The sequence below is a fragment of the Oncorhynchus keta genome, chromosome 19 (assembly GCF_023373465.1).
Source record: "Oncorhynchus keta strain PuntledgeMale-10-30-2019 chromosome 19, Oket_V2, whole genome shotgun sequence".
NCBI lineage: Eukaryota > Metazoa > Chordata > Actinopteri > Salmoniformes > Salmonidae > Oncorhynchus > Oncorhynchus keta.
In genome coordinates, this window is record NC_068439.1 from 1,403,064 (window position 1) to 1,418,252 (window position 15,189).

Below are 15,189 nucleotides of genomic sequence, written 5' to 3' on the forward strand. Positions count from 1 at the left end.
GAGGGGAGTTGCAATGAGGTTAGTGGAAGAACAGCATCTAGTAAAGATGAGGTCAAGCGTATTGCCTGCCTTGTGAGTAGGGGGAAGGTGAGAGGGTGAGGTCAAAAGAGGAGAGGAGTGGAAAGAAGGAGGCAGAGAGGAATGAGTCAAAGGTAGACGGGGGAGGTTAAAGTCGCCCAGAACTGTGAGAGGTGAGCCGTCCTCAGGAAAGGAGCTTATCAAGGCATCAAGCTCATTGATGAACTCTCCGAGGGAACCTGGAGGGCGATAAATGATAAGGATGTTAAGCTTGAAAGGGCTGGTAACTGTGACAGCATGGAATTCAAAGGAGGCAATAGACAGATGGGAAAGGGGAGAAAGAGAGAAAGACCACTTGGGAGAGATGAGGATCCCGGTGCCACCACCCCGCTGACCAGAAGCTCTCGGGGTGTGCGAGAACACGTGGGCGGACGAGGAGAGAGCAGTAGGAGTAGCAGTGTTATCTGTGGTGATCCATGTTTCCGTCAGTGCCAAGAAGTCAAGGGACTGGAGGGAGGCATAGGCTGAGATGAACTCTGCCTTGTTGGCCGCAGATTGGCAGTTCCAGAGGCTACCAGAGACCTGGAACTCCACGTGGGTCGTACGCTGGGACCACCAGGTTAGGGTGGTCGCGGCCACGCGGTGTGGAGCGTTTGTATGGTCTGTGCAGAGAGGAGAGAACAGGGATAGACAGACACATAGTTGACAGGCTACAGAAAAGGCTACGCTAATGCAAGGAAATTGGAATGACAAGCGGACTACACGTCTCGAATGTTCAGAAAGTTAAGCTTACGTAGCAAGAATCTTATTGACTAAAATGATTAAAATGATACAGTACTGCTAAAGTAGGCTAGCTGGCAGTAGCTGCGTTGTTGACACTACACTAATCAAGTCGTTCCGTTGAGTGTAATAATTTCTACAGTGCTGCTATTCGGGGCTGCTGGCTTCTAGCAGTGTTGTTTACGTTACGTTGAGTTAAAAGAACGACAATAGCTGGCTAGCTAACCTAGGAAATCGGTCTAGACTACACAATTATCTTTGAAACAAAGACGGCTATGTAGCTAGCTATGTAGCTAGCTACGATCAAACAAATCAAACCGTTGTACTGTAATGAAATGAAAATGTGATACTACCTGTGAATGCGACCGGGTTGTTGAGTTATTGTTATATTGTCTATACAGGAGACAGTGATCTGGGAGGTGGGTTGGAGGCCAACAGCAGCACGGAGTCCTTTGAGCTGGTCACAGAGGACAACAATGGAGGAAAGCAAGCGGCAGAAGGTATAGTACAGTCTACTCAAACTAGGGGGCGATCTGAAATAGCACCCTATTCCCTATGTAGTGCACTATTTTAGGAGAAGGAAAGCAAGCGGCAGAAGGGGACAGTGGGGCTACTCAAACTGGTGCTTTGTTCCAAGGTTCATACTACTAGTATACCACTTCGAATACAATAGTGACTATTCATCCCTTTGGAAGAGGCTTTTGAATCAACATTAGGAACACCTTCCTCATAAGGAGTTGCACCCCCCTTCCCCCTATCTGTTTCTAACTGAGTGTCCACAACATTAGGAACACCTTCTTAATAAGGAGTTGCACCCCCCTTCCCCCTATCTGTTTCTGAGTGTCCACAACATTAGGAACACCTTCCTCATAAGGAGTTGCACCCCTCTTCCCCCTATCTGTTTCTGAGTGTCCACAACATTAGGAACACCTTCCTCATAAGGAGTTGCACCCCCCTTCCCCTATCTGTTTCTGAGTGTCCACAACATTAGGAACACCTTCCTAATAAGGAGTTGCACCCCCCTTCCCCTATCTGTTTCTAACTGAGTGTCCACAACATTAGGAACACCTTCCTAATAAGGAGTTGCACCCCCCTTCCCCCTATCTGTTTCTGAGTGTCCACAACATTAGGAACACCTTCCTCATAAGGAGTTGCACCCCCCTTCCCCCTATCTGTTTCTAACTGAGTGTCCACAACATTAGGAACACCTTCCTAATAAGGAGTTGCACCCCCTTCCCCTATCTGTTTCTGAGTGTCCACAACATTAGGAACACCTTCCTAATAAGGAGTTGCACCCCCCTTCCCCCTATCTGTTTCTGAGTGTCCACAACATTAGGAACACCTTCCTCATAAGGAGTTGCACCCCCTTCCCCCTATCTGTTTCTGAGTGTCCACAACATTAGGAACACCTTCCTCATAAGGAGTTGCACCCCCTTCCCCCTATCTGTTTCTGAGTGTCCACAACATTAGGAACACCTTCCTCATAAGGAGTTGCACCCCCTTCCCCCTATCTGTTTCTGAGTGTCCACAACATTAGGAACACCTTCCTAATAAGGAGTTGCACCCCCCTTCCCCCTATCTGTTTCTAACTGAGTGTCCACAACATTAGGAACACCTTCCTAATAAGGAGTTGCACCCCCCTTCCCCCTATCTGTTTCTGAGTGTCCACAACATTAGGAACACCTTCCTCATAAGGAGTTGCACCCCCTTCCCCCTATCTGTTTCTGAGTGTCCACAACATTAGGAACACCTTCCTAATAAGGAGTTGCACCCCCCTTCCCCCTATCTGTTTCTGAGTGTCCACAACATTAGGAACACCTTCCTAATAAGGAGTTACACCCCCTTCCCCTTATCTGTTTCTAACTGAGTGTCCACAACATTAGGAACACCTTCCTAATAAGGAGTTGCACCCCCCTTCCCCCTATCTGTTTCTGAGTGTCCACAACATTAGGAACACCTTCCTAATAAGGAGTTGCACGCCCCTTCCCCCTATCTGTTTCTAACTGAGTGTCCACAACATTAGGAACACCTTCCTAATAAGGACTTGCACCCCCTTCCCCTATCTGTTTCTGAGTGTCCACAACATTAGGAACACCTTCTTAATAAGGAGTTGCACCCCCTCCCCCTTCCCCTATCTGTTTCTAACTTAGTGTCCACAACATTAGGAACACCTTCCTAATAAGGAGTTGCACCCCCCTTCCCCCTATCTGTTTCTGAGTGTCCACAACATTAGGAACACCTTCCTAATAAGGAGTTGCACCCCCCTCCCCCTTATCTGTTTCTAACTGAGTGTCCACAACATTAGGAACACCTTCCTCATAAGGAGTTGCACCCCCTTCCCCCTATCTGTTTCTGAGTGTCCACAACATTAGGAACACCTTCCTAATAAGGAGTTGCACCCCCTTCCCCTTATCTGTTTCTAACTGAGTGTCCACAACATTAGGAACACCTTCCTAATAAGGAGTTGCACCCCCTTCCCCCTTCCCCCTATCTGTTTCTAACTGAGTGTCCACAACATTAGGAACACCTTCCTAATAAGGAGTTGCACCCCCTTCCCCCTTCCCCTATCTGTTTCTGAGTGTCCACAACATTAGGAACACCTTCCTAATAAGGAGTTGCACCCCCTTCCCCCTATCTGTTTCTAACTGAGTGTCCACAACATTAGGAACACCTTCCTCATAAGGAGTTGCACCCCCTTCCCCCTATCTGTTTCTAACTGAGTGTCCACAACATTAGGAACACCTTCCTAATAAGGAGTTGCACCCCCTTCCCCCTATCTGTTTCTAACTGAGTGTCCACAACATTAGGAACACCTTCCTAATAAGGAGTTGCACCCCCCTTCCCCCTATCTGTTTCTGAGTGTCCACAACATTAGGAACACCTTCCTAATAAGGAGTTGCACCCCCCTTCCCCCTATCTGTTTCTAACTGAGTGTCCACAACATTAGGAACACCTTCCTAATAAGGAGTTGCACCCCCCTTCCCCCTATCTGTTTCTGAGTGTCCACAACATTAGAACACATTCCTAATAAGGAGTTGCACCCCCTTCCCCCTATCTGTTTCTGAGTGTCCACAACATTAGGAACACCTTCCTAATAAGGAGTTGCAACCCTTCCCCTATCTGTTTCTAACTGAGTGTCCACAACATTAGGAACACCTTTCTGGTTGCACCCCCTTCCCCTATCTGTTTCTGAGTGTCCACAACATTAGAACACCTTCCTCATAAGGAGTTGCACCCCCTTCCCCCTATCTGTTTCTAACTGAGTGTCCCCAACATTAGGAACACATTCAATGGAGGAGTCGTTTCCCCTATCTGTTTCTGAGTGTCCACAACATTAGGAACACCTTCCTCATAGGAGTTACACCCCCTTCCCCCTATCTGTTTCTAACTGAGTGTCCACAACATTAGGAACACCTTCCTAATAAGGAGTTGCACCCCCCTTCCCCCTATCTGTTTCTAACTGAGTGTCCACAACATTAGGAACACCTTCCTAATAAGGAGTTGCACCCCCCTTCCCCCTATCTGTTTCTAACTGAGTGTCCACAACATTAGGAACACCTTCCTAATAAGGAGTTGCACCCCCCTTCCCCCTATCTGTTTCTGACTGAGTGTCCACAACATTAGGAACACCTTCCTCATAAGGAGTTGCACCCCCCTTCCCCCTATCTGTTTCTAACTGAGTGTCCACAACATTAGGAACACCTTCCAAATAATGCTTCCACAGGGATGCTGGGCCCATCTTGACTCCAATGCTTCCCCACAGTTGTGTCCAGTTGTCTGGATGTCCTTTGGGTGGTGGACCAGTCTTGACTCCAATGCTTCCCCACAGTTGTTTCCAGTTGTCTGGATGTCCTTTGGGTGGTGGACCAGTCTTGACTCCAATGCTTTCCCACAGTTGTTTCCAGTTGTCTGGATGTCCTTTGGGTGGTGGACCAGTCTTGACTCCAATGCTTCCCCACAGTTGTTTCCAGTTGTCTGGATGTCCTTTGGGTGGTGGACCAGTCTTGACTCCAATGCTTTCCCACAGTTGTTTCCAGTTGTCTGGATGTCCTTTGGGTGGTGGACCAGTCTTGACTCCAATGCTTCCCCACAGTTGTGTCCAGTTGTCTGGATGTCCTTTGGGTGGTGGACCATCTTGGTACACTCGGGAAACTGTTGAATGTGAAAAACCCAGCAGCGTTGCAGTTCTTGAACAAACCGGTGCGCCTGGCACCTACTACAGTACCCCGTTCAAAAATAGGCTAGTTGAGAACAAGTTGTCATTTGCAACTGCGACCTGGCCAAGATAAAGCATAGCAGTGTGAACAGACAACACAGAGTTACACATGGAGTAAACAATTAACAAGTCAATAACACAGTAGAAAAAGGAGAGTCTATATACAATGTGTGCAAAAGGCATGAGGAGGTAGGCGAATAATTACAATTTTGCAGATTAACACTGGAGTGATAAATGATCAGATGGTCATGTACAGGTAGAGATATTGGTGTGCAAAATTTTTTTAGGTGAAAATGGGTGGGCTATTTACGAATAGACTATGTACAGCTGCAGCGATCGGTTAGCTGCTCAGATAGCTGATGTTTGAAGTTGGTGAGGGAGATAAGTCTCCAACTTCAGCGATTTTTGCAATTCGTTCCAGTCACAGGCAGCAGAGAACTGGAACGAAAGGCGGCCAAATGAGGTGTTGGCTTTAGGGATGATCAGTGAGATACACCTGCTGGAGCGCGTGCTACGGATGGGTGTTGCCATCGTGACCAGTGAACTGAGATAAGGCGGAGCTTTTCCTAGCATGGACTTGTAGATGACCTGGAGCCAGTGGGTCTGGCGACGAATATGTAGCGAGGGCCAGCCGACTAGAGCCTACAGGATTTATCTCTCATCTTGTCCCCGTTTGATGATGTAATGTTTTGTACCCCCTGCAGTGCCGTTGACAGAAGATGAGTGGGTCCCTCTAGAACTGTGCTTTGGGATGCCTCTCTTCAGCTCCGAGCTCAACCGCAAAATATGCCGAAAGATCGCCTCGCACGGCCTCTGTAGCAAAGACAGGTACAGGAAGAACAACATAAAGAGCCTGTTTTTTTATGTCCTGGTTGGGAAATGGAAAAAGAGTAGAGGTTGTTTTTGGGGAGGTTGTTATCTTAAAAAGTGTCAACTTAAAAGAAGAATGAAGGTGTAATTCTTTGTTGTTTCAGCCTTCAAGACTTACTTCATTCCAGCCGAACACTGTCATTGAATGTTCTGAGTTTTGTTCAGTCGTTCCAGGTAAGAGCTGCTTTCTATTGTATTACACCTTGCTGCCACTTGAAGAGTACTCAAATCAAACCAGCCAATCGGAACAGAACACTGAAAGTGGTCCAGTCTCATAAACCTGTTTCCGTGCTGCCACCCCTCAAGCGCCCAGCCAGAACCCCTATAAACCATGACCATGAGAGAAGCATATCCTCTTTAAGAATCAGACACATAACACAGCAGCACATAGAGTGAAATAAAATAGAGAAAGAAATGAGGTCACACTGAGGACATTAAGACTGCAAAAATAAACCAGACAACAGCAACATGAATGATAATTATATCATCCTTATAACTGTCATTATCAAAACAGGTGATGCACAAATATACATATATCAATATACATATATCAATATACATATATCAATATACATATCCATATATCAATATACATATCCATATATCAATATCCATATATCAATATCAATATCCATATATCAATATCCATATATCAATATCCATATATCAATATACATATATCCATATATCAATATCCATATATCAATATACATATATCAATATCCATATATCAATATACATATATCAATATCCATATATCAATATACATATCCATATATCAATATCCATATATCAATATCCATATCCATATATCAATATCCATATATCAATATCAATATCCATATATCAATATCCATATATCAATATCCATATATCAATATACATATATCAATATACATATATCCATATATCAATATACATATATCAATATACATATATCCATATATCAATATACATATATCAATATACATATCCATATATCAATATCCATATATCAATATCAATATCCATATATCAATATCCATATATCAATATCCATATATCAATATACATATATCCATATATCAATATACATATATCCATATATCAATATCCATATATCAATATACATATATCAATATCCATATATCAATATACATATCCATATATCAATATCCATATATCAATATCCATATCCATATATCAATATCCATATATCAATATCCATATATCAATATACATATATCAATATCCATATATCAATATACATATATCAATATCCATATATCAATATACATATCCATATATCAATATCCATATATCAATATCCATATATCAATATACATATATCAATATCCATATATCAATATCCATATCAATATACATATATCAATATCCATATATCAATATCCATATATCAATATCCATATCAATATCCATATATCAATATCCATATATCAATATACATATATCAATATCCATATATCAATATACATATATCCATATATCAATATCCATATATCAATATACATATATCAATATACATATATCAATATACATATCCATATATCAATATACATATATCAATATCCATATATCAATATACATATATCCATATATCAATATCCATATATCAATATACATATATCAATATACATATATCAATATACATATCCATATATCAATATCCATATATCAATATACATATACATATATCAATATCCATATATCAATATCAATATCCATATATCAATATCCATATATCAATATACATATATCAATATACATATATCAATATCCATATATCAATATCCATATATCAATATACATATATGTATATATCCATATATACATATATACATATATCCATATATACATATATCCATATATACATATATCTACAGTGCCTTGCGAAAGTATTCGGCCCCCTTGAACTTTGTGACCTTTTGCCACATTTCAGGCTTCAAACATAAAGATATAAAACTGTATTTTTTTGTGAAGAATCAACAACAAGTGGGACACAATCATGAAGTGGAACGACATTTATTGGATATTTCAAACTTTTTTAACAATTTCAAAAACTGAAAAATTGGGCGTGCAAAATTATTCAGCCCCTTTACTTTCAGTGCAGCAAACTCTCTCCAGAAGTTCAGTGAGGATCTCTGAATGATCCAATGTTGACCTAAATGACTAATGATCATAAATACAATCCACCTGTGTGTAATCAAGTCTCCGTATAAATGCACCTGCACTGTGATAGTCTCAGAGGTCCGTTAAAAGCGCAGAGAGCATCATGAAGAACAAGGAACACACCAGGCAGGTCCGAGATACTGTTGTGAAGAAGTTTAAAGCCGGATTTGGATACAAAAAGATTTCCCAAGCCTTAAACATCCCAAGGAGCACTGTGCAAGCGATAATATTGAAATGGAAGGAGTATCAGACCACTGCAAATCTACCAAGACCTGGCCGTCCCTCTAAACTTTCAGCTCATACAAGTAGAAGACTGATCAGAGATGCAGCCAAGAGGCCCATGATCACTCTGGATGAACTGCAGAGATCTACAGCTGAGGTGGGAGACTCTCTCCATAGGACAACAATCAGTTGTATATTGAACAAATCTGGCCTTTATGGAAGAGTGGCAAGAAGAAAGCCATTTCTTAAAGATATCCATAAAAAGTGTTGTTTAAAGTTTGCCACAAGCCACCTGGGAGACACACCAAACATGTGGAAGAAGGTGCTCTGGTCAGATGAAACCAAAATTAAACTTTTTGGCAACAATGCAAAACGTTATGTTTGGTGTAAAAGCAACACAGCTCATCACCCTGAACACACACCATCCCCACTGTCAAACATGGTGGTGGCAGCATCATGGTTTGGGCCTGCTTTTCTTCAGCAGGGACAGGGAAGATGGTTAAAATTGATGGGAAGATGGCAGGAGCCAAATACAGGACCATTCTGGAAGAAAACCTGATGGAGTCTGCAAAAGACCTGAGACTGGGACGGAGATTTGTCTTCCAACAAGACAATGATCCAAAACATAAAGCAAAATCTACAATGGAATGGTTCAAAAATAAACATATCCAGGTGTTAGTGGCCAAGTCAAAGTCCAGACCTGAATCCAATCGAGAATCTGTGGAAAGAACTGAAAACTGCTGTTCACAAATGCTCTCCATCCAACCTCACTGAGCTCGAGCTGTTTTGCAAGGAGGAATGGGAAAAAATGTCAGTCTCTCGATGTGCAAAACTGATAGAGACATACCCCAAGCGACTTACAGCTGTAATCGCAGCAAAAGGTGGCGCTACAAAGTATTAACTTAAGGGGGCTGAATAATTTTGCACGCCCAATTTTTCAGTTTTTGATTTGTTAAAAAAGTTTGAAATATCCAATAAATGTCGTTCCACTTCATGATTGTGTCCCACTTGTTGTTGATTCTTCACAAAAAAATACAGTTTTATATCTTTGTTTGAAGCCTGAAATGTGGCAAAAGGTCGCAAAGTTCAAGTGGGCCGAATACTTTCGCAAGGCACTGTATATACATATATCAATATCCATATATCCATATATCAATATCCATATATCAATATCCATATATCAATATACATATATCAATATATCAATATCAATATACATATATCAATATACATATATCAATATACATATCCATATATTAATATACATATATCAATATACATATATCAATATACATATATCAATATACATATACATATATCAATATCCATATATCAATATACATATCCATATATCAATATACATATATCAATATACATATATCAATATACATATCCATATATCAATATCCATATATCAATATACATATATCAATATACATATATCAATATCCATATATCAATATACATATATCAATATCCATATATCAATATCCATATATCCATATATCAATATCCATATATCAATATCCATATATCAATATCAATATCCATATATCAATATCAATATCCATATATCCATATATCAATATCCATATATCCATATATCAATATCCATATATCAATATCCATATCAATATCCATATATCAATATCCATATATCAATATACATATATCAATATCCATATATCCATATATCAATATCAATATATCAATATCCATATCAATATCCATATATCAATATCCATATATCAATATACATATATCAATATCCATATATCCATATATCAATATCAATATATCAATATCCATATATCAATATACATATCAATATCCATATATCAATATCCATATCAATATCCATATATCAATATACATATATCAATATCCATATATCAATATACATATATCAATATCCATATATCAATATACATATATCAATATCAATATACATATATCCATATATCCATATATCAATATCCATATATCCATATATCAATATCCATATATCCATATATCAATATCCATATCCATATATCCATATATCAATATCCATATATCCATATATCAATATCCATATATCAATATCCATATCAATATCCATATATCAATATCCATATATCAATATCCATATATCCATATATCAATATCCATATATCAATATCCATATCAATATCCATATATCAATATCCATATATCAATATACATATATCAATATCCATATATCCATATATCAATATCAATATATCAATATCCATATATCAATATACATATCAATATCCATATATCAATATCCATATCAATATCCATATATCAATATACATATATCAATATACATATATCAATATCCATATATCAATATCCATATATCAATATCCATATATCCATATATCAATATCCATATATCAATATCCATATCAATATCCATATATCCATATATTCATATATCAATATACATATATCCATATATTCATATATCAATATCCATATATCAATACTTTTTAATTTTTTTTATTTCACCTTTATTTAACCAGGTAGGCTAGTTGAGAACACGTTCTCATTTGCAACTGCGACCTGGCCAAGATAAAGCATAGCAGTGTGAACAGACAACACAGAGTTACACATGGAGTAAACAATTAGCAAGTCAATAACACAGTAGAAAAAAAGTCTATAAGAGTCTATATACAATGTGTGCAAAAGGCATGAGGTAGGCGAATAATTACAATACTGCAGATTAACACTGGAGTGATAAATGATCAGATGATCATGTACAGGTAGAGATATTGGTGTGCAAAAGAGCAGAAAAGTAAATAAATAAAAACTGTGGGGATGAGGTAGGTGAAAATGGGTGGGCTATTTACCAATAGATTATGTACAGCTGCAGCGATCGGTTAGCTGCTCAGATAGCTGATGTTTGAAGTTGATGAGGGAGATAAAAGTCTCCAACTTCAGCGATTTTTGCAATTCGTTCCAGTCACAGGCAGCAGAGTACTGGAACGAAAGGCGGCCGAATGAGGTGTTGGTTTTAGGGATAATCAGTGAGATACACCTGCTGGAGCGCGTGCTACGGATGGGTGTTGCCATCGTGACCAGTGAACTGAGATAAGGCGGAGCTTTACCTAGCATGGCCTTGTAGATGACCTGGAGCCAGTGGGTCTGGCGACGAATATGTAGCGAGGGCCAGCCGACTAGAGCATACAAGTCGCAGTGGTGGGTAGTATAAGGTGCTTTTGTGACAAAACGGATGGCACTGTGATAAACTGCATCCAATTTGCTGAGTAGAGTGTTGGAAGCAATTTTGTAGATGACATCGCCGAAGTCGAGGATCGGTAGGATAGTCAGTTTTACTAGGGTAAGCTTGGCAGCGTGAGTGAAGGAGGCTTTGTTGCGGAATAGAAAGCCGACTCTTGATTTAATTTTCGATTGGAGATGTTTGATATGGGTCTGGAAGGAGAGTTTGCAGTCTAGCCAGACACCTAGGTACTTATAGGTGTCCACATATTCAAGGTCGGAACCATCCAGTGTGTTGATGCTAATCAGGCATGCGGGTGCAGGCAGCGATCGGTTGAAAAGCATGCATTTGGTTTTACTGGCGTTTAAGAGCAGTTGGAGGCCACGGAAGGAGTGTTGTATGGCATTGAAGCTCGTTTGGAGGTTAGATAGCACAGTGTCCAAGGACGGGCCGGAAGTATATAGAATGGTGTCATCTGCGTAGAGGTGGATCAGGGAATCGCCCGCAGCAAGAGCAACATCATTGATATATACAGAGAAAAGAGTCGGCCCGAGAATTGAACCCTGTGGCACCCCCATAGAGACTGCCAGAGGACCGGACAGCATGCCCTCCGATTTGACACACTGAACTCTGTCTGCAAAGTAATTGGTGAACCAGGCAAGGCAGTCATCCGAAAAACCGAGGCTACTGAGTCTGCCGATAAGAATATGGTGATTGACAGAGTCGAAACCCTTGGCAAGGTCGATGAAGACGGCTGCACAGTACTCTCTTTTATCGATGGCGGTTATGATGTCGTTTAGTACCTTGAGTGTGGCTGAGGTGCACCCGTGACCGGCTCGGAAACCAGATTGCATAGTGGAGAAGGTACGGTGGGATTCGAGATGGTCAGTGAGCTGTTTGTTGACTTGGCTTTCGAAGACCTTAGATAGGCAGGGCAGAATGGATATAGGTCTGTAACAGTTTGGGTCCAGGGTGTCTCCCCCTTTGAAACGGGGGATGACTGCGGCAGCTTTCCAATCCTTGGGGATCTCAGACGATATGAAAGAGAGGTTGAACAGGCTGGTAATAGGGGTTGCGACAATGGCGGCGGATAGTTTCAGAAATAGAGGGTCCAGATTGTCAAGCCCAGCTGATTTATACGGGTCCAGGTTTTGCAGCTCTTTCAGAACATCTGCTATCTGGATTTGGGTAAAGGAGAACCTGGAGAGGCTTGGGCGAGGAGCTGCGGGGGGTCGGAGCTGTTGGCCGAGGTAGGAGTAGCCAGGCGGAAGGCATGGCCAGCCGTTGAGAAATGCTTGTTGAAGTTTTCGATAATCATGGATTTGTCGGTGGTGACCGTGTTCCCTAGCCTCAGTGCAGTGGGCAGCTGGGAGGAGGTGCTCTTGTTCTCCATGGACTTCACAGTGTCCCAGAACTTTTGGAGTTTGAGCTACAGGATGCAAACTTCTGCCTGAAGAAGCTGGCCTTAGCTTTCCTGACTGACTGCGTGTATTGGTTCCTGACTTCCCTGAACAGTTGCATATTACATTTACATTTACATTTAAGTCATTTAGCAGACGCTCTTATCCAGAGCGACTTACAAATTGGTGCATACACCTTATGACAACCAGTGGAACAGCCACTTGCATCTAAATCTTGTTGGGGGGGGTGAGAAGGGGGGTGAGAAGGATTACTTACCCTTACTTACCCTATCCTAGGTATTCCTTGAAGAGGTGGGGTTTCAGGTGTCTCCGGAAGGTGGTGATTGACTCCGCTGTCCTGGCGTCGTGAGGGAGTTTGTTCCACCATTGGGGGCCAGAGCAGCGAACAGTTTTGACTGGGCTGAGCGGGAACTGTACTTCCTCAGTGGTAGGGAGGCGAGCAGGCCAGAGGTGGATGAACGCAGTGTCCTTGTTTGGGTGTAGGGCCTGATCAGAGCCTGGAGGTACTGAGGTGCCGTTCCCCTCACAGCTCCGTAGGCGAGCACCATGGTCTTGTAGCGGATGCGAGCTTCAACTGGAAGCCAGTGGAGAGAGCGGAGGAGCGGGGTGACGGAGAGAACTTGGGAAGGTTGAACACCAGACGGGCTGCGGCGTTCTGGATGAGTTGTAGGGGTTTAATGGCACAGGCAGGAGCCCAGCCAACAGCGAGTTGCAGTAATCAAGACGGGAGATGACAAGTGCCTGGATTAGGACCTGCGCCGCTTCCTGTGTGAGGCAGGGTCGTACTCTGCGGATGTTGTAGAGCATGAACCTACAGGAACGGGACACCGCCTTGATGTTAGTTGAGAACGTCAGGGTGTTGTCCAGGATCACGCCAAGGTTCTTAGCGCTCTGGGAGGAGGACACAATGGAGTTGTCAACCGTGATGGCGAGATCATGGAACGGGCAGTCCTTCCCCGGGAGGAAGAGGAGCTCCGTCTTGCTGAGGTTCAGCTTGAGGTGGTGATCCGTCATCCACACTGATATGTCTGCCAGACATGCAGAGATGCGATTCGCCACCTGGTCATCAGAAGGGGAAAGGAGAAGATTAATTGTGTGTCGTCTGCATAGCAATGATAGGAGAGACCATGTGAGGTTATGACAGAGCCAAGTGACTTGGTGTATAGCGAGAATAAGAGAGGGCCTAGAACAGAGCCCTGGGGGACACCAGTGGTGAGAGCGCGTGGTGAGGAGACAGATTCTCGCCACGCCACCTGGTAGAGCGACCTGTCAGGTAGGACGCTCTAATCCAAGCGTGGGCCGCGCCGGAGATGCCCAACTCGGAGAGGGTGGAGAGGAGGATCTGATGGTTCACAGTATCGAAGGCAGCCGATAGGTCTAGAAGGATGAGAGCAGAGGAGAGAGTTAGCTTTAGCAGTGCGGAGCGCCTCCGTGATACAGAGAAGAGCAGTCTCAGTTGAATGACTAGTCTTGAAACCTGACTGATTTGGATCAAGAAGGTCATTCTGAGAGAGATAGCGGTAGAGCTGGCCAAGGACGGCACGCTCAAGAGTTTTGGAGAGAAAAGAGAGAGGGATACTGGTCTGTAGTTGTTGACATCGGAGGGATCGAGTGTAGGTTTTTTCAGAAGGGGTGCAACTCTCGCTCTCTTGAAGACGGGAGGGACGCCAGCGGTCAGGGATGAGTTGATGAGCGAGGTGAGGTAAGGGAGAAGGTCTCCGGAAATGGTCTGGAGAAGAGAGGAGGGGATAGGGGTCAAGCGGGCAGGTTGTTGGGCGGCCGGCCGTCACAAGACGCGAGATTTCATCTGGAGAGAGAGGGGAGAAAGAGGTCAGAGCATAGGGTAGGGCAGTGTGGGCAGAACCAGCAGTGTCGTTTGACTTAGCAAGCGAGGATCGGATGTCATCGACCTTCTTTTCAAAATGGTTGACGAAGTCATCTGCAGAGAGGGAGGAGGGAGGGGGAGGATTCAGGAGGGAGGAGAAGGTGGCAAAGAGCTTCCTAGGGTTAGAGGCAGATGCTTGGAATTTAGAGTGGTAGAAAGTGGCTTTAGCAGCAGAGACAGAGGAGGAAAATGTAGAGAGGAGGGAGTGAAAGGATGCCAGGTCCGCAGGGAGGCGAGTTTTCCTCCATTTCCGCTCGGCTGCCCGGAGCCCTGTTCTGTGAGCTCGCAATGAGTCGTCGAGCCACGGAGCGGGAGGGGAGGATCGAGCCGGCCTGGAGGATAGGGGACATAGGGAGTCAAAGGATGCAGTAAGGGAGGA

The 15,189-nt window shown here is 42.7% G+C and overlaps 1 pseudogene; it reads left to right on the forward strand.

Moving 5' to 3' along the window:
• Positions 1 to 15,189, forward strand: part of LOC118381944 (protein FAM91A1-like) — a 152,676-nt pseudogene that overhangs the window by 120,603 nt on the left and 16,884 nt on the right.